The sequence below is a fragment of the Armigeres subalbatus genome, chromosome 3, assembly GCF_024139115.2.
Source record: "Armigeres subalbatus isolate Guangzhou_Male chromosome 3, GZ_Asu_2, whole genome shotgun sequence".
In the NCBI taxonomy this organism is placed as follows: Eukaryota; Metazoa; Arthropoda; class Insecta; order Diptera; family Culicidae; genus Armigeres; species Armigeres subalbatus.
In genome coordinates, this window is record NC_085141.1 from 357,349,198 (window position 1) to 357,369,874 (window position 20,677).

Below are 20,677 nucleotides of genomic sequence, written 5' to 3' on the forward strand. Positions count from 1 at the left end.
GTTTGACGATTTCCTTGGAAAAGTCCCGGTTTTGCCGCAAACAGGTAATGTACCTAGGCTATTTGCTAAATGAGCACGGAGTAGCAATAGACAGTAGCAGGATCCAACCGGTGTTGGATTACGCAAGACCTAAGACTCAGGAGGACATCCGTAGACTTATGGGCCTCGCTGGGTTCTACCAGCGCTTCGTCAAGGATTATAGTAGGGTAACAGCCCCAATAACAGATCTCCTCACGAAAGAAAACAAAAAGTTTATTTGGAACAATGAAGCTGAGAGCGCATTTCGTGAACTAAAATCGATTTTGACATCGGCACCAATATTGGGCAACCCGGACTTCAGCAAAATATTCACGATAGAATCGGATGCGTCGGATAGGGCGATAGGTGCCGCGCTGGTACAAGAGCAAGATGGAGCTACGAGGGTGATTAGTTACTATAGTAAAAAACTCAACCGTACTCAGAGACGTTACTCAGCAGTCGAGAAGGAGTGTCTCGGCGTCCTGTCAGCGATTCAACATTTCAGACACTATATTGAAGGTACCAAGTTCCGTGTTGTCACCGACGCAAGAAGCTTGTTGTGGCTGTTCAACATCGGGACAGAATCAGGCAACGCAAAACTTATGCGGTGGGCATTAAGGATTCAGGCCTATGACTTCAACCTTGAGTATCGGAAAGGTAAAAGTAACATTACAGCAGATTGCCTGTCTAGGTCGATCGAGATAGATGTTCTGCAAGTTACGCAAACCGATCCGGATTATGACGATATGCTAGAGGACATAAGACTGAACCCAGCGAAATACCAGGACTACCGAGTGATTGACGGAATAATCTTTCGGTATGTTAAAACACCGAACCGAATGAGCGATCCTCGATTTGCGTGGAAACAGCTTCCACCCGCCTCGGACAGAGAGCTCATCGTTAAGCAAATTCACGATAAAGCACATTTTGGGTATGATAAAACACTGGGGCCATTAAACAACGTTATTATTGGCCAAAATGAACACTGAAATCAGGCGGATCTGTAGAGAATGTCTAATTTGTCAGACCAGTAAAGCGAGCAACACGAATGCCACACCGCCGATGGGAGCGCAAAAACCGGTGGAGTACCCGTGGCAGTTCGTGACATTAGATTATGTGGGTCCTTTACCGCCATCGGGGAAGAACAGGCACACGTGCCTACTCGTAGCCACGGATGTATTCAGCAAATTTGTACTGGTACAGACATTTCGCGAGGCTAAGGCTAGTTCTTTAGCAGATTTTGTCGAAAATGTAATCTTCCGGCTTTTTGGGGTCCCCGAGGTAGTGCTAACGGATAACGGATCTCAATTCGTATCAAAGCAATTTAAAAGCTTTTGGAATCGTACCATGTTTCGCATTGGCTCACACCCGCGTACCACCCCCAGGTGAACAACACCGAGCGGGTGAACCGCGTCATTACTACGGCCATCAGAGCAACGCTCAAGAAAGAGCATAAACACTGGGCGGATAATATACAAGAAATAGCAAACGCCATTCGCAACGCGGTTCACGAATCCACAAAGTATAGTCCATACTTCATTGTGTTCGGCAGAAACATGGTGTCGGACGGCCGGGAATACGGCCGGATACGAGATAGCTACGATTCGACAGACGATAACGATGTTACGAAATCCGATCGACGCGAAAAACTGTTCCAAGACATTAAAGCAAATCTTGCATCAGCATACCAACGCCATGCAAAAACGTATAATCTACGATCTAATTCAAATTGTGCAACATATGTGGAAGGTGAGAAGGTACTGAAAAGGACCTTTGATTTGTCTGACAAAGGGAAAGGATTCTGCAAGAAACTTGCACCTAAATACGAGCAGGCTGTAATACGGAAAAAGCTGGGGACTAGCACTTATGAATTGGAAGACTTACAGGGGAAGCGACTTGGGGTTTACTTTGCTTCGAGTTTGAAGAAGATGCTTCCTCGTCTGATACAATCTTAAGATTACACGGTTTGTTAAGCTATGTAGCTCCTAGTGAGTAACCATGAACCTAAAGACGAGTAAACACCTTCGGGGTCAAACATTCTACGGGCAATACTCGACGGACTCGCTCTTGGAATGTGCCAAACGGACCAGAGCTGAGGGAACCGAGATTGTACCTAACAACATTACCACAATTCAGCAAGCTATGTATCGAAAGTGACCACAATGAACAAAACTGAAAACACCATGAAGGGCAAAACTATCACATCACTCCATAAACCCTAACGCGAGTATCAAGTCAAAATCCTATTGGAGTCTAAACGCGTCCAGCGAATTGTAAATATAAATGTAAATAGTAGTATCATAGCCAATCGCATTACCCTAGCTCTTAAATTATCCCTAAGCATTAAGCACTATCTCAAAACTCACGTTTCAATAGCAGTAGTCATGTTTGTCCTTTCGTCAGTCAATGAAATTTTGCGTCGTCGATAGTCAGTCTCACGGCATTGGCCGTGGATGTAGATTTGTAAATAGTTTTGTAAATATCCTAAAATATTAATTATTTATTAGTAAAGGTCGTTTTTCTAGCTAAGTCTGATTGTTGCCGTGGAATGATTATTACGTTAGTTTGTTCATTGCTGTCATGTTCGTCGCATTAAAATCGTCAGTCGCTTTCTCGTTGTTTACATCATTTCCTTCACATTCAAATCCCAATTAGAATCCATCCATCTTCCAATAAGAATATCCTTCCCTCAATCGTCGTTTGTCAAAAATCATCATGTCCCGTTTTCCACTTCCTTCGTAGTTGATAGGGTAGTCTGCGTTCAATAGATCATAATTCGTAAGTCCATTCATCAAACTCCTGTTCGTGGTAGTCCCCAGCTTGTTCAAGGTCAAATAACCCTTCTTGCAGTTGTTGGACCCTTCCGATACTCATCGCATACACACCTGCAAAGAAATCAAAACAAAAATACCAACTTACATCCAATGGATTGGAACAACTTTGTGTTTACTCTCCTCATAGATTTCCAAGTAATAACGGCGAGCTTCTCTACATTTCGCACGACATTTGCCATTTTGTGCCCTTTTTTGCACCGTATCGCGTAACTCGTGTGCGCGATCCACAGTTCGGTTTTGTTGTTGAAGATTTTGACAGTCCCGTTGATGACATAGAGTGTTTGGTAGACAGGTAAAGATGCGAATGTCAGATTCTAGCATGAGCTGGATTCTGTATTGAAAGATTGTATGCAAGGTATGAATGATTGGATGGTATTTGTGTGATTATGTATTTTTCTTGGAGAGCTTTCGCAGTCAGATTGACATGGCATTAGAAAGTTCTTTTAAGAAGCCTTTGCGTGTCACGTTTTCAGTCAGCGAATATCGCGGATATACTTCCGTGGCAGCGAACTGAAACGTGATACAGTTGTTTATGACAAGGGAGTCAGTTGCTCGCGCTGCTCGCTACGCGCTGGGCTTGAGTAAACCAACGAACTTGTCGGTATTGTCAATGTAGATGGAAACTTTTATAGATAGCGTCTTCGATAATCGGCTTAGTCCTGGTGTATGAAGATGATTTTCTGTTATTAGTGTGGCTTGCTCAGAGTACTGTCGACTACTCTGGAGTTTAAGCTGAGTATGTGTTGTGATTTTGTTAATTAAATGTGTATGAATGAGGTTATCAACAAGTGTCTGGTCGTTTGAATAATAGTTGTCAGTATAATGTCTGTTTCCCAAATATCGAGCAACTTTTGGCCACCCCTTTCCAAAAAAATTTCATTCATTAGCAATCGTCAAAGTAGAAGAGTGTGTAGATTTTCGCTGGAGACCGGAGACAAGTGTCGCTGATGGTCAGTAGCAGACAGGTTCTGTGATGGATCCTGTACTGTAAATAGAGATGGAGCTAGCTTCAGTTAGCAATGAACATATATGACCCCGAAAATCGAAAACTTTTGTTCTAAGATGGTTTGTTTGGCCTACGAAAATTTGATTGGTCATTGTCATCTCCATTTCAATGCCAATCAAATTTTCGTAATTTTTAGTGGGGAATGATGTAACAAGTACGTTTTCTTATTTAATTTAATCCCATGGAAAATCGATAATAGAATTTCATAAGTTAGAAACTATTGCATGAATGTTCGTTTTGCTTAATAAGATCCCTAAAGTTAGTCTCCACACAATCGCACACCTCATGCCTTCGAAATGGTTGCATCTGGCATACAAGCTAATCAAGTGAGTTCCCATTACCAGTTACACACGCTAAACATGAGACCCAAGCCAACCGCGCGTCATTTCGCTATGCAAATTAGCTTGAATAGAGGGACAACGACCCGCAAATGCGCCATTCAAAATACATTGACCTTCCTTATTCGACTTTGGACTCTACTTCCAAGATCGGAGAGAATTTGACTGGATGTTTGAAAGCCGTCAGAAAGAGATGTCGCGATGCCCGCTAAATCTTTTATGTCCAATTGCGAGAATTAGCGTTCGTGATATTATCTTCGGGTAATATCACGGCAACCGGGATTATTTTACAGATTCGCAGTTAATCTGAGGCAATTTCCAACTCTAATCGATCACTTCGATTCGATCAGTGGAAGAGGCAAAAGTGGTCCGTATTTGTTTCGCGTCGTGGTGTAATTTAAAATGTTAGTTTGTGACATGGTAGCTTTTTGTATGATGTGTTAACTTTTCCCCTTTGTTCCCCTAGTTGATCGTCAATCAGTAATTTGTTCGATCTAAGTTGCGGCAGTGCGTGTTACTAGTTTAGAAAAGGTAAAAGTGCGATATAATTGCAACCTAGTTAGGTCCCCAACCAAAAGTGCGTGTGCGTTTCTTTAAATTAGGTGCGAGGCAGCGAAGCCATTTGCCGTTACACCCCCATCCCATTAGAGACCGCTTTTGACCCCACTCGTCGGCGTCGAGGTAATCCCCGGGCACACGTGGCCGGAAGAGGGCCGCGTCACGTTCCTTTTACGCGCCCTAGACAGGCAGGCTCATCCAACCCATCAGCGTCCAACCGACAGCAGCGAGAACTATTGTTCGACGAACGGACGCATGTGCCGCGTTCAAGCGTAAGACCACGCGCCAGGTGAGAGAGTCATCAACGATCGACACGTAAAGCCGTCGACATCGGGCCGGAGTAGTGCGTAAGCAGCTCTGTGTGCTCAGCCGCCGACTCATCACCATCCAACCATCCACGTAAAACCTAGGTAGTGAGTATTTGCATGCATTTTGTACTGTGAACGTCCATGCGCATGAGGCAATAAATTTCAAGTACTTAATTGCCTCCGTTAAATGATTGGTACATGATCAGCGAGTGAATGAACGGGTAACGCACAAACAACACGCACGATACACTGTAGGTTGATGGGGATTAGATAGTATGCGATAGTGTAGCAATATGTTAAAAGGGAAGAAGAAAGGCCTAGGCAAAGGAATAAACGAGATGTAATAAAGCTCTTTGTTTGACTGTATTAAAGCTTCGTGTTATACTTGATGTGTGTGAATGTAGAAATTATAGCGTACAGCATACTGCTATTCGTCTCGAACTTGATGAAGTAGATTCCCGTAAATGTAGACAAACAGTTAGTCATCTGAGAGGGGTTCCCATGTCTTTTCGCGGACGAATCATCAATTTCAATTTGTAGTCGTGATAACTTTTCATTCTAAAGCGTGATTTATTCGTTTGATTGTGGAGAGCTGGGCCAGTGAGGAAAACTTATTGTGAACGGTTATTTGTCTTTGGAGCGGTTCTGGTAGTTGCGCGTACGTGATTTAGAGTCTTGCGGCGTCGATACGCTCACGCTAAGTACGACGGTTTTGACACAACCAGTCACTTCCCTCCCCGATTTCGGGAAACATTGACCCTATCCTCTGGATAGTCTCAGGCCGGGCAAACCTTAAACTGGTGGGTGGTCTCCTTCACGGAGTGGCGCTTAAGCCATCCATTTAACCGGGGAACGTGACGGGTTGGCGGGTTATAAAATATAATGAAATCTCATAATAAGTAAAGGCCTTATAAATATCCAATGAATTTCCCAAAAGTTTTAGTATAAATCCCGTTTCTACATTTTTGTTCCATTATGTAATTTATATGATTTTGTAACTTTCCTTCCATTGATTCTTATTTCATCGATATTCATTTATTTCATCAGCATCATCATGTACCGCAGTTATCTAGCTACAAACAAAAAAGTGTAGCTAGTTTTAATAAAGGTTTGAAATTGTTTAAACTATTCACATCGAATTGATCTACAATGTAGTTAGTCTATCTTTTGCTTGTAAATCATGCCTTAAACCACTTACATATTTATTTACCTAGCGTTTTGAGAAGGTTATTAAATGAGTATTAATTCTTAACTTGGTAATATACGAACATTAAAAAATGTATTTGGGCTATAACTTTTAAACCCATAGTCCCTGTATCGTAATTATAGATTTCTTCTAATTATAGTGTTGGCCACGGATACAAAATATTGAGAAATTATTTGGAAGACATTATTATTATTGTCTTTATTGCCGAGGTTTCCGACCCTAGACCGGTTCTCCTCTTTGGGAAATTTTCGATTTATCGAGAGGTTGAAATCCTGCACTGGGTGTTGGTCAGCAAATCGTCGGTGGCGGCGTTTTTCGTAATTTTTGATGGCGGTGTTTTCGGTCAAAAGCCAGCGTCATGAATCAGTGTGGCTATTTTTTCATTACGTTCGATCCTAAAAGATTTTTTTCTGCATTTTTTTCGGTATATTTTCAATGAAAATTGTATGGAATTTCCGCATAAAAAGCTAAGGAATTTACATGAAAAATCCTTCAGTTTTTAAACGGGAAAAAGTTGACTATTTGAAAATGTTAAGAATATCCTCGGAATTCCTGTTGAGTATTCTTAGAAATTGATACATAAAACGCTTCGGAACATGGTCCAGAAACACTAAGCAGTTTTCATGGGAAACTCTGAAATTTTCACGTGGATATTCTCCGGAATCTTGACCAAAAAAACATTAGGCGGAAAACTATTTGGGCGAATACCTAACACGTTAAGCCGAAAGTCATCTAGCCGAGTTTCGTTTGGTCGAGATGAACGTTTGAGCGAAAAGGTTATTAGATGAGAAAACGGTTTGGCTAAAAATTTCATTTGGACAAAACGACATACCGGTAATTTGGCCGAAAAATCCGTTTGCCCCAACAGGTCGTTTGGCTAAAATGATCGTTTGAATGGAATGGTCATTGGTCTGAAATGGTTGTATGGCGGAATAGGTCATCTGGCCGAAAATGCCGTTCGGCCAAAATGGTCATTTGACAGAAAGGGGCATTCATCAAAAAATGTCATTAGGTCGAACGTGTCATACGGCCAATTGTAAATTGCTGAACAGATAATGTGGTAAAACTGTCCATCTGCTTTGCCAAATGACATTTTCGGACAAATGGCCTTTTGAAGTAGCTCACATGTTCCAAATGTTCCACATGTTTCTGCAACTTATATGTGACTGAATCTGATCACAACCAAGTTGCTGTAACCAAATTTGTTTGAAATGTGGATTTTTTTTTGTCTTTATTTGAGAGGTTTTCAGCCCTCTAAGACTTGGGTTTCTGTCAAACTACCGTTTTGGCCAAATGACCTATCCGGCCAAAAAAACTGCTCCGTAAAATTGTATTTTCGGTCAGATTACCGATTTGTCCAAACGACTTTTTCGGCCTAATGACCAGTTCGGCCAAACGACATTCACGGCCGTATATTCATTTTGGCTCAATGAGAAGAGAGAGATCGAAGCTGAGTTCGGACATTTTTTTTTCCTCGCGTCTAATATTTTTTGTCAAATTTATTAAAATTTAAAGCCATTTGGGATCTTGCTGGATTTGTAATATTAACGCATACTATCTGGCCCAACCACCAGAACGGCCACAAAGAGAGTGAACCCTCCTGCTAGCCGTCGGAGCATGGTTGGCTAAAATAACTATCCCAACTAGTTCAATGTCCCTGAAAGATGTCCAACCAATAGAGCTTCAGCATGAACCGCTCCATGAATGCAGACTAGATGTCATTTAATGTGATAACGGCGCAGCTTTTCAAGCAGACCAGAGTAGGTGTAGGACGACTTACGGACCCTCCGCAGACTGCGTGGTTGGCGAAGTGCAGCCATGGACCGAGCTGAATGGAGAAGTCTTTTATGTGCAGCACAGGCCACTCCGGCCTTAGTCTGATGATAAATAAATAAGAGTAGGTGTAGACGGTAACGCTGTTTTTTTTGCAAATAGAAATTGGTAAGATGTTTTTTAGCAGTTTGAGACCCAGAAGGTAAGTTTAAATATATAAATATATTTTGGGGACCAGTAGTTTTAAATAAGATTCCTCATTCATTATGTCTCTTAACCCAAGGTTTAACTCGAGAGTCTGAAAAGAATTTTCACGCCAAATGAGCGTTGACCGAAAAATTAATCTGCGTACACCATCTCCGTGTAAGGAACGGCTAGGGGCAATTGAACTACCAAGCGAACGATCGAGCCTGTAAGCATTCCGAGAATAATGGACTATTATGGATATCATATCTTATTTTTGATGACGGAAAGAAAACAAGGTGTAATATGCGATTTGTAACTTCAGAATCAAAGCGTTTGTGTCGTTATTCCTACACTCCTACTCGCTACGGACAATGAATCCTTCACGTTTCTTGCAATCCCGAGACTCATAGTCGATAGCAAACTCGCTGATCTTTGTTAGTAAAGACTTAGTAACAATGCTCGCAGTTGGTAGGGTAGCATGAATTCTCTTGCAACCTGATCCTTACCATAATTCATCTTTAGTGTCAATGTGTTTGCTTCGCTTGTTCTGTCATTCTAATGAAACAAAACTGATCCGATTGTGCTCTTAGATAACTGAATTTAATTATTTTTTATCAATGTTACTTGTTAATTCCGAAAATTCTAGAGAATATTGGTAGGGTTTGGGCCACCGTAAACTTTAATATCTTAAGTGTGTTAATTTTTCTCGAAAATTTCACCAAGAAAAATCAACAAACTTAAGAAATATTCTAGAGAATAGACATGTTTTGTTGCTTCGCTAACATTTCTTCATCTATGGCTTTTTGGCTTGAAGATTCTTGTCAGAACTTCTCGAGATCTACCGACACTCAAGAAACCATCTAGTGGTAATAGTGCATTTCTCGTGCATCACAATAAAATCGTATTTTGATGTACGCGTCCGATCATGGTTGTTCTAAGGGTGAGGCCAGAGTAGACGCGACCTCGCGATGCGACGCGACGCGACAGTGAGATTTGACAATTCATTGATAAACATTGTTATCCTTGTGCGGGGGATTAAATTAATTAGAGGGCGCATCCGATCGTGTTTCCTCTTTCACTTTTATATTAGCCCTTGCCACACATTCAGCGATTGAAAAACTTTCTGTTGCTGTAGTTATGTTTTTGTTTCATCACACTTTTACCATAGCTTTTACTTTTATGTGAATGGCAATAAATCCTGCTCATGCATTTTGGACAATGCATTACAATTGGGTTAGCAAATGAGGGTTGTTGATTGACATTAGCACTCCGTTTTTTTCCTGTTAGGGTGTGCCATTGCGACCAGTTATTAAATCCATTGTAGCGTTCCTAATGTATTGTTCCGATTAGTATTAATGCGGTTGAACAGCTGTGAATATCTCCTTGTTTTCAATTTCAATCCCACTTCTTTTCTACTTTCCTTACGTTGAAGAAATGATGACGCGGACGCATAATCCAAAATTCAAATGAACAATCGCTCACTTTGAGCAATTGATTGTTTATTCTCGCGAAGGATGAACAATTAGGCAAGATAATAAAATGCTAAGCTCCTTCCCGTGGTAATTGTGGAGATGCAGAGGTATTCTAGGTCTCTAGTAGCAACAATAACCACACACTAACATCGGACTTGGTCGGCGTCGTTATTGATCAACATTTGCGAGCTACTGAAACGTGCACTTAGAGAATAGATGGTAAATCCCAACCGCTATTCACTAGGATCGAAGCGCAAGTTGCGCAACCATTGATATGTACAGTCAGTCTAAGCTAAGCTATCTTAAGCAATATGAAGACAATCAGTTACTTAAGCTGAGCAGCTAACTAAGCTAAGCGTATGTTCATTTTGACTCAATGACATTCTCAGCCTAATGGTTTAATCGGCCACACGCCATGTTCGGCTACACCTTTCGGCCATATTAGACTTCCCGTAATTTGACCAAAAGTCGTTTGGCCGAAAGCCATTTGTTCAAATGCCACTTGGTCGAATAATACGTTGAACTGAAACTGAACTTAACGATTGACCAGTATGGTTACTATTCGGTCTGATTAGGCCGAAAAACCGACCGAAAAAGTTGTTTGCCTAACAGGGCAAATGAAATAATCGTTTGGTCGAATAGATCATTTAATCGAAAATGCCGTTTGGTAGAAATGGTAATTTGGCAGAAAGAGCCATTTGACCCGAAAATGTCCCTCCTTCCAAAAAAAAAAAAACATTCTAACCCAAAGGTTAACTTTCTACTTCCAACTTTCTGCCAAATGTCCAATTTGGCTTAAGGACTTTTGTTAGCAAAATGAACAATTCAGTCGAACGACGTTCTCGGCCGAACGTCCATTTCGGCCAATTAGCTCTTTTTGTCAAACGACTATTTCGTCCAAACGGCATTTTCGGCCCATTCAACTATTTGGCCAACCGATTTTTCCAGTCAAAGAAACTGTTGGACCGAACGACTTTATGCTTGATGGGCTTTGGTCAAATGGTGTCAAACAAATTTGATTTTCTGCATATTTCAACGAGAATTTCAAAATGCAGTCTCTTTTTGACCGTCATCCAGTGCGGTTGGTTTTGCGCTCTACTTTTGTGCGGTGATTCGCACAAAAATAGAACAATAGAACCAGTGCAGTGACCGCGGTCGAAACAAATGTGTAGTGCAATAAAATTAGTTGAAAAAGTGCTACAGCTGCTGAAGACGCGCGCATGTTCGTGCATGCCAGGGTTGATCAATTGTTATCAAGGGCAATGCCCTTGCTAATATTTCGATCAAGCCTATGTAAATGCTCAAACACATTCAGCGTCAGAATAATTAAGGAGAAGAGGTAAGACTTTGATAGACTGTAAATACATTTAAACACGCACACACATTCACATATACACATACACAAATACACATATACATACATACACTGATGGCCATAAGTATTCGTCATATTTTCTTTGTAATCTACATGACAAATACTTTTGTCTATCAGTGTAATCACATACACACATACATACACTATACATACTCATATACATGCATACATAAACACGTACATAATTTTTATTATATATATTAGGTATCTATATTATTGAAAGCGTTTGGCACGGGAAGTCCACGCTTTCTTCATTACCCCTCGATTCCAAGCTATTGAATGACTTCAGGTATTCCTTAAGTCGCTCAATATCTAGGAATCATCTTTGCGGTACATACTGCGTAGTTGGCCTGGCCATATAAAAAGAAAAATGACGGAATTCAGAAACCGCCATTTTCCAGGATGCTTTCAAGTATTGGCTACGCAAGTATGAGAATAGATTAGATTAGATTAGATTTCAACGAGAATTTCAAAATGGCACCTCTGTTGTTGTGTTGTGAGAATATTCATCCGAATATTCTAGGGAAGTAGGTAAGTAGATAATAAAATTAGAGTTAAGGTAGAGCGCATTGAGTCGTTTACTCTCCATCACATATCACATCCCCAGGAGCTGGAGATGGCTGAGGCCACTCCAGAGGATACGAACGGCTCGCTTCATTGGTGGCAGCGGTGGGATGCGGTAAGCTCTAAGGACTGGATAGATTCAGCATAGATTCTTCAGATCGTCCAGTTTATTCACTGCCGTGCCTCGAGAGGTACCTTTGAAGTCCAGGATCTGTAAAATAACCCCATCTGCAAATTTGTTTTACTATTATTCACCTAGTCATTAGTCCCTAGCTGAAGAAGCAGCTAATCCGAAGAAATAAATGATTTAAATCATAAATCATTTATTTTCTCATAGGGGATGAGTAATGTGGTGATCTACCACTGCATTGTCTCAAAGTATCTACCCGTCAAGGTAGATTAGGACGATGAAAACAGGCAGCTCATCGATAGGTAAATAACTATAAATATTTACCTTTCAATAGTTACCTGACTTTGTATATATGTAGAATGTAAGTAGATAATAAAATTAGAGTTAAGGTAGACCGCATTGCGTCGTTTACTCTCCATCAAATATTACATCCCCAGGAGCTGGAGATGGCTGAGGTCACTTCAGAGGATACGAACGGCTCGCTTCACCAGCCCCGGTGGCGAAGAAACAGTTAGTGAAGAAAGTTCTTATGTTAAGACATTGCAACAAATGTCGAATAAAATAATAAAAAAGGGGCAAGAAGATCAAAATATAAGAGACCTGTTTGAACGATTTTGCTCTATACGACCTCCAGACTGCTGGTGAACTCACCACAGACCCATTGGCCACCCCCTGCGATTACTAAAAATGTATAATAGTAAATATGGATGTTACTCAAACACGGAGTGCATAGCCGATGAAATAAATGCATGTTTCAGATTATTGGCAGTTTACAACGAGTTTTTTAATTACCCGACGTTTCGACACGGGGATTGTGTCTTTTTCAAGAAGAAGTATAAAACTCGTTGTAATAAGTGCAAGACTGAGTAGCCGTTCAATAAATAAAATTAAAACGTACAGTCGATCCATAATCAGTAAAGTTAGAAAGTTTAAAAAAGTAAAAACTAAACCTGATTAATCCATCTTTATGGTTTTGGTTTTATGGTCTTTCTAGCGAATTAAAAAAAAGTATTTTGACAATAACTATTGATCCCTTAGTCCGATCCGGCCAACTTTCAAAAGGAAACAATGGGACAGGATTTATCGCCGAATGCAACTTTTTGTAAGCAAATCGGTTGAGGATAATATCTAAAACAAATGTGTGACTCTTTATACCGCAATTTTTGTGTAAAATAGTATTTTGACCATACTATCCGAGCCCATAGGACGATCTAGCTATGTTTCAATAGAAGATAATAGGACAGGATCCTGCGTCAAATGCATTTTGTTGCGACCAAATCGGTTAAAGTTAAGTGTTAATAACATGAGTGACACTTTTTTCCGCGAAATTTCTGTAAAACATAGTAATGGCCAAAACTTCCGAGTCCATGCACCTTGTAGCGGGTAAACCGGTTAAGCTGAATCCAGCTGGAATCCAATTTTAAAACTACATAGCGTTTTCAGGGGCACATAACTCCAAAAGCAAACGACAGGCAAAAGCGAAAAGCCGTTTTCCACCTTTGCTTACTTGAAGCACATGAAAAAAAAATGGTTTCAGGTGTGCTAATCGCCCATAAATTTATATTTCTGCGAGCAAAGACGCGAGATGAGGGCTAGCGCGGCCATTGTAGCAGCCATTTCTGAACTCTGCGGTAAATCATGTTAAGGATGAGTTCGAAAAAAATGAGTGACACTTTTCTATACGCTTTTCCGCATAGTCGGGCCAATTTTCAATAGGAAACAATGGGAATGGATTTTGCGTCGAATTCAACCTGTTGCAAGCAAATTAGTTAAGGATAAGTTAGAAAAAAAAGAATGACTCTTTTTTTACGCAATACTTCCGAAAGAAAAATAGTATTTTGGTCATAGCTTCCGAGCCCATATTCGAACTAATCAATTTTTGACAGGAAATAATGAAACAGGATTCCGCATTGAATGCAACTTGAAATAATATAAACTTATCACATAGATTCATGGAACAGAAATACTGCAAATTAATATCGATTTCATCCTAAAAAATATAGAATATAATTCAAAATTAGAAAAAGAGGAAATAAACTGCTCACTTTCATTGCCCAAACCACCGTAATTTGCCGAACAAATTGCTACATAACCATTAAATGCGTTCCATACCGCAGGCTTTCGTCATAATCTGGTTCTTTGCCTTCGGCTCAATTTATTTGTACCAAACGAGTCAATTTGGTTCAGAAACTTGCTCGCGGCCGGAAAAATTCTTTTTTTTTTCAAAAAAAAAGAACAATCCTGTCAGAACCAAAATCCATCCGAACAATAAATCGCTGCGCTTGCAGGTCGTTGTGACGGACTTCGGTGTGTGGGGCGTCTTATTTAAACAGGCGTATCATGTTCAACCATTTATCTCGCCTCGACCAGACTGCTTGCCTGCCGGCTTTATGCGCCACTGTGCTGTCCTTCCTCCCTCACTGCCTCATACTGGTGTAGAGTTCCAGTTCTAGTGCTGCACCACCGAACGGGAGTGCTCGTTATTTTGGGTTTATGTTTTTCATTTCGAAACCATTATCGCATTTCACCACATACATATTGTTGTTTTCGTAGCTGTTGGTGTTGCTTTTTCTGGTTGTCAAGCTCGTGTGCCGTAGGCCAGATCAATTCTTTTCGTTGGCCTCGGGGAAAAATCGTTTTAGGGAAAGACAATACTTTCACCATGAAAATATGTTTCCAGTAATATGGAAATAGTTAATTATTCTTGCGGAATAATTTGGATACAATTAGTTACTGCGTTCGGAAGTGGCTTTGAGTGCTATGCAACTGAAATTATTGTCTTGATGTGTGACAAAAAAAATCAGTATCGTCACTAGGTGGATGAATCATTTTCCATTTGTTATTTTTTCATTAAATTTCGAAGAGACGTTGCTGAACCGCTGCAGCCTTGTTGCGGTACGGAATGGATGATCCCGACTCAAACTGGAGGGCATTTATCCAAAGCAGTGGTGGTTATCATCTCTTATGCTTCGAAGCGTGGAGAATGCGCGATCACGTCCCAATATATGAGTGAAGACGCGATAATGATTGTCACAGATGCTGCCAACGATGCAGCCACCATCGTCGCTTTTGCCGGTATTGGATTTCAGTTTATTTTTGTTTTAGAAGCCAGAGAAAAACAATGACAATCGTATTTCAGATAGAATATAAAATAATTATCCCAATTTTTGAATTAAAAGGGTTTGTGCAACATGAACTCAGTCCTTTTCTTGAACGTTACAAAATGACATCTAAAATTTTAGTTTTTTTTTTAATTAGAGCGCCTCAACTCCGTAATTATTAAAAATGTCACAAACCACATTTTTAAGGAAAAGTATATGATATTAAGCAGGAAATTTTATAAATACAGATTTTACACATACACATAAAAATGTATGAACATATTAGAAACAGGGCTAAAAACGAAGTGATACTCATCATGCAGATTTATATTTTGATCACTTAGAAGTTAGAAGGTTTCTTGAACCAATAATTCCATCCCAATTTGTTTAATACATATTCACATTCGACATCTACATATAAATATCGGGATATGAAAAAAAAGCTCTCAAGTTTCAAAATTCGTTTAATTTCATTTTTTGAAAAGCTGAGGAAAATCCCTCAATTTATTGCTAGGATCCAACGTCTGCCCAAAAAGTTGTGTGATTTATTACATGCCATTACATGCACTTCCCGAATTCACGCACACACTAAACTCCGTACCGCGGAAAAATTTGTTCCGAGAACTTTCAGAAGCAAAAATTTGCTTCTCGCGCTTTTGGACTTGGATGATGTATCATTTTCCGCTGTTAGTCGCTACTCGCTCAACCCGAGTCGTACAAAACGGTCACAGCAGCAGCGACCCCCATCTAAATCGGGCCCCGCTTCCATACAGATAAGCATGCAGCAGCGAAGGGAAGAAAATCACGCCTCATAAATCATGCTCGGGCCTTTGTTGGTGAGCCAGCAAAGGGCAAGCTGCATGCGATGCGGAAGAGATCCACACATAATTTAATCATCAACGCCGCTGCCGCCGCCGAACATCTTTTCCGCGAGCGAGACTGCTCCAGTTATGATGGAGCGCGATTCAGCAACAATTTCTCGGAAATCTAACCCATCGAGGCAGTCGTGACTCTCCCGTGCCAGGGAATTACGAATTAGTCACACCAGAACCGAGCAACACTTTTCGATCCGATGAGAGCGATTGTGTCGAATGCTGCCGATGCCCGCGATGATTGAACCCTTTCTCGACCATAAAACTTGTTGAATTGGTTTCATCCACCGCATAAAATACAAAATTATCAAATCTACAAATTACTACCACTAAAATAATAGAAATAAAGGAAGAAAAAATTGTAAGTTCAATTTCTAATAGTAATTATTCAAGAGAATGTCCCTAAGGGTTAAGTTTTCAACCAATCAAAAATACCCTGCTTCTTAATGGATTCTTGCGAATTCGCCCCTCACTTTCGTTTGGACCGGATTATCGATGTTGGTGGTTCGGCTTTGTTATTACTTGTTATGATCAATTGAACCCAATCAACCTAATCCCCCACTGGTTTCGATTACATCGCAGGCCAAAACTAGGCTTTGTCAAGTGTGCCTTAGGGCACCCGGGCCTTCGAGGCATTCGATTGCTACGACTGTGGTATTATGTGTGTGCAAAATGTCACTGACCCAAGTTGTCGTAAAGAGTCGAAAGCGTTGAGCCTTGACTGACTGACTGACGTCGTCGTCGTTGTCAATGCAATCGAACGAAAGCAAGTGCCCAACTACGGGGGGAATCTATTGGAAATGGTTGTAGGAAGTGCTGGCTATCAACAAATTGCGTAATCATATCCAACCGCGTGGGGAGCCGAACGCTGAAAATGTGATGACAAGTTTTTGCCGGCATACCTTTTTGACAGTTCCGCTCGGACTAGCGGACATGGAGCGACATGACCAAAGAAAATAATTCCATCGATTAACCGCTAGTGCTGAATTCATCCATTTGTGATTTGAAATACAGTCTCTTTCCGTTTTTGGCAACAAAGAATTTTTGTTTTATTATATTTACTGAAAAAAAAGTAAAGCAAAAAAAGTAATACCAAACCTATAACAATCTGCCTTCCATTTTTGTATAGGAAGGGAAGAGTATCAGAGTAGAAACTGATCTCGCTTCACAGAAATAAGGCAGCATATGCAGATGTTTGCGGTAAAAATGAAATCCTGTATTTTTTTAAAGCTGCAATTTCTTCGCAAGGTTTGCGATTTTTTGCCTTGTGTCCAGAACTCTCAGGTGATTGGTTTTTGCATTAAAAACAATGTATAATTAACTAAATTATTATTTTTAAAGCCTCGCCTAAAGCCTTATTTTTAAAGCCTTCTTCGAAATTTCCACGGGAAATTCTTCGGAACTTCTACGGAAAATTCTTCGAAATTTCTACGAGAAATTCTACGGAATTTCCACGGGAAATTCTTCGAAATTTCTACGAGAAATTCTACGGAATTTCCACGGGAAATTCTTCGGAATTTCTACGGGAAATTCTTCGAAATTTCTACGAGAAATTCTACTGAATTTCATCAGGAAATTCTTTGGCATTTCCTCGGAAAATTCTTTGGAATTTCCACGGGAAATTCTTTGGAATTTCCACAAGAAATTACTTTGAATTTCCACGGAAATTCTTTGGAATTTCCACGGAAATTCTTTGAATTTCCACGGAAATTCTTTGGAATTTCCACGGAAATTCTTTGGAATTTCCACGGAAATTCTTTGGAATTTCCACGGAAATTCTTTGAATATCCACGGAAATTCTTTGGAATATCCACGGGAAATTCTTTGGAATATCCACGGAAATTATTTTAAATTTCCACGGAAATTCTTTGGAATTTCCACGGAAATTCTTTTGAATTTCCACAGGAAATTCTTTGAATTTCCACAGGAAATTCTTTGGAATTTCCACGGAAATTCTTTGGAATTTCCACGGAAATTCTTTGGAATTTCCACAGGAAATTCTTTGAATTTCCACGGGAAATTCTTTGGAATTTCCACGGAAATTCTTTGAATTTCCACAGGAAATTCTTTGGAATTTCCACGGAAATTCTTTGAATTTCCACAGGAAATTCTTTGGAATTTCCACGGAAATTCTTTGGAATTTCCACAGGAAATTCTTTGAATTTCCACGGAAATTCTTTGAATTTCCACGGGAAATTCTTTGGAATTTCCACGGAAATTCTTTGTTATTTCCACAGAAATTCTTTGTTATTTCCATGGGAAATTCTTTGTAATTTCCACGGAAATTCTTTGAATTTCCACGGAAATTCTTTGAATTTCCACGGAAATTCTTTGGAATTTCCACGGAAATTCTTTGGAATTTCCACGGAAATTCTTTGAATTTCCACGGAAATTCTTTGGAATTTCCACGGAAATTCTTTGGAATTTCCACGGAAATTCTTTGGAATTTCCACGGAAATTCTTTGAATTTCCACAGGAAATTCTTTGGAAATTCCACAGGAAATTCTTGAATTTCCACGAAATTTTGGAATTTCCACGGAAATTCTTTTGAATTCCACGGAAATTCTTTGAATTTCCACGGAAATTCTTTGGAATATCCACGGAAATTCTTTGGAATTTCCACGGAAATTATTTTAAATTTCCACGGAAATTCTTTGGAATTTCAAGGGTAATTCTTTGAATTTCCACGGAAATTCTTTGGAATTTCCACGGAAATTCTTTGAATTTCCACAGGAAATTCTTTGAATTTCCACGGAAATTCTTTGAATTTCCACGGAAATTCTTTGAATTTCCACAGGTAATTCTTTGGAATTTCCACGGAAATTCTTTGGAATTTCCACGGAAATTCTTTCGAAATTTCCACGGAAATACTTTGGAATTTCCACGGAAATTCTTTGGAATTTCCACGGAAATTTTGAATTTCCACGGAAATTCTTTGAATTTCCAGGGGAATTTTTGAATTTCCATGGGAAGTTCTTTGGAATTTCCACGGAAATACTTTTGAATTTCCATGGGAAATTCTTTGAATTTCCACGGGAAATTCTTTTGAATTTCTACGGAAATTCTTTGAATTTCCACAGGAAATTCTTTGAATTTCTACGGAATTTTTTAAGAATTTACACGGGAAAATCTTTGGAATTTCCACGGAAATCGTTTGGAATTTCCACGGAAAATTTCTCGAAATTTCCACGGAAATTCTTTGGAATTTCCACGGAATATTTTGAATTTCCACGGAAATTCTTTGATTTTCACGGAAATTCTTTGGAATTTTCACGGAAATTCTTTGGAATTTTCACGGAAATTCTTTTGAATTTCCACGGAAATTCTTTGAAATTTCCACGGAAATTCTTTGAATTTCAAGGAAATTCTTTGGAATTTCTAAGGAAATTCTTTGGAATTTCAAGGAAATTCTTGAATTTCAAGGAAATTCTTTGAATTTCCAAGGAAATTCTTTGAATTTCCAAGGAATTTTGAATTTCCACGGAAATTCTTTTGAATTTTCACGGAAATTCTTTGGAATTTTCATGAAAATTCTTTGAATTTCCACAGGAAATTGTTTGGAATTTCCACGGAAATTCTTTGAATTTCCACAGGAAATTTTTTGGATTTTCTTCAGGAAATTCTTTGGAATTTCCACAGGAAGTGTTGGAATTTCACAGGAAATTCTTTGGAATTTCCACAGGAAATTCTTTGGAATTTGCACAGAAATTCTTTGGAATTTCACAGGAAATTCTTTGAATTTCACAAATTCTTTTGAATTTCCACGGAAATTCTTTGGAATTTCCACGGAAATTCTTTTGAATTTCACGGAAATTCTTTGGAATTTCCACGAGAAATTTCCAAGGAATTTCTCGTGAAATTCCAAAGAATTTCGGAATTTCCAAAGAATTTCAGAATTTCCAAAGAATTTCCTGTGAATTCCAAAGAATTTCTAGTGGAAATTCCAAAGAATTTCCTGTGGAAATTCCAAAGAATTTCCTGTGGAATATCCAAAGAATCTCCCGTGGAAATTCCGAAGAATTTCCCTTGGAAATTCCAAAGAATTTCCCGTGGAAATTCCAAAGAATTTCCCCTGGAAATTCCGAAGAATTTCCCGTGGAAATTCCAAAGAATTTCCCGTGGAAATTCCAAAGAATTTCCCGTGGAAATTCCAACGAATTTCCCGTGGAAATTCCAACGAATTTCCCGTGGAAATTCCAAAGAATTTCCCGTGGAAATTCCAAAGAATTTCCCGTGGAAATTCCAAACAATTTCCCGTGGAAATTCCAAACAATTTCCCGTGGAAATTCCAAACAATTTCCCGTGGAAATTCCAAACAATTTCCCGTGGAAATTCCAAACAATTTCCCGTGGAAATTCCAAAGAATTTCCCGAAGATGTTCCAAAGAATTTCCTGTGGAAATTCCAAAGAATTTCCCGTGGAAATTCCAAACAATTTCCTGTGGAAATTCCAAAGAATTTCCCGTGGAAATTCCAAAGAATTTCCCTTGGAAATTCCAAAGAATTTCCCGTGGAAATTCCAAAGAATTTCCCTTGGAAATTCCAAAGAATTTCCCTTGGAAATTCCAAAGAATTTCCCTTGGAAATTCCAAAGAATTTCCCGTGGAAATTCCAAAGAATTTCCCGTGGAAATTCCAAAGAATTTCCCGTGGAAATTCCAAAGAATTTCCCGTGGAAATTCCAAAGAATTTCCCGTGGAAATTCCAAAAAATTTCCCGTGGAAATTCCAAAGAATTTCCCGTGGAAATTTCGAAGAATTTTCCGTGGAGATTCCAAAGATTTTCCCGTGTAAATTCTTAAAAAAAATTCCGTAGAAATTCCGAAGAATTTCCCGTGGAAATTCCAAAGAATTTCCCGTAGAAATTCCAAAGGATTTCCCGTGGAAATTCCAAAGAATTTCCCATGGAAATTCAAAAGTATTTCCCGTGGAAATTCC

The 20,677-nt window shown here is 39.5% G+C and overlaps 1 protein-coding gene and 1 long non-coding RNA gene across 7 annotated transcripts in view; one reads left to right on the plus strand and one right to left on the minus strand.

The window, feature by feature from the left end:
- The window catches only part of LOC134226178 (SLIT-ROBO Rho GTPase-activating protein 1-like), a 267,693-nt gene that overhangs the window by 159,897 nt on the left and 87,119 nt on the right, over positions 1 to 20,677 (minus strand). The gene's annotated exons all lie outside the window — the stretch shown is intronic.
- On the plus strand, positions 4,508 to 5,359 carry LOC134223320 (uncharacterized). Its single transcript, XR_009982522.1, has 3 exons — positions 4,508 to 4,600; positions 4,663 to 4,727; positions 4,799 to 5,359. It is a non-coding gene; the product is annotated as an uncharacterized LOC134223320 (long non-coding RNA).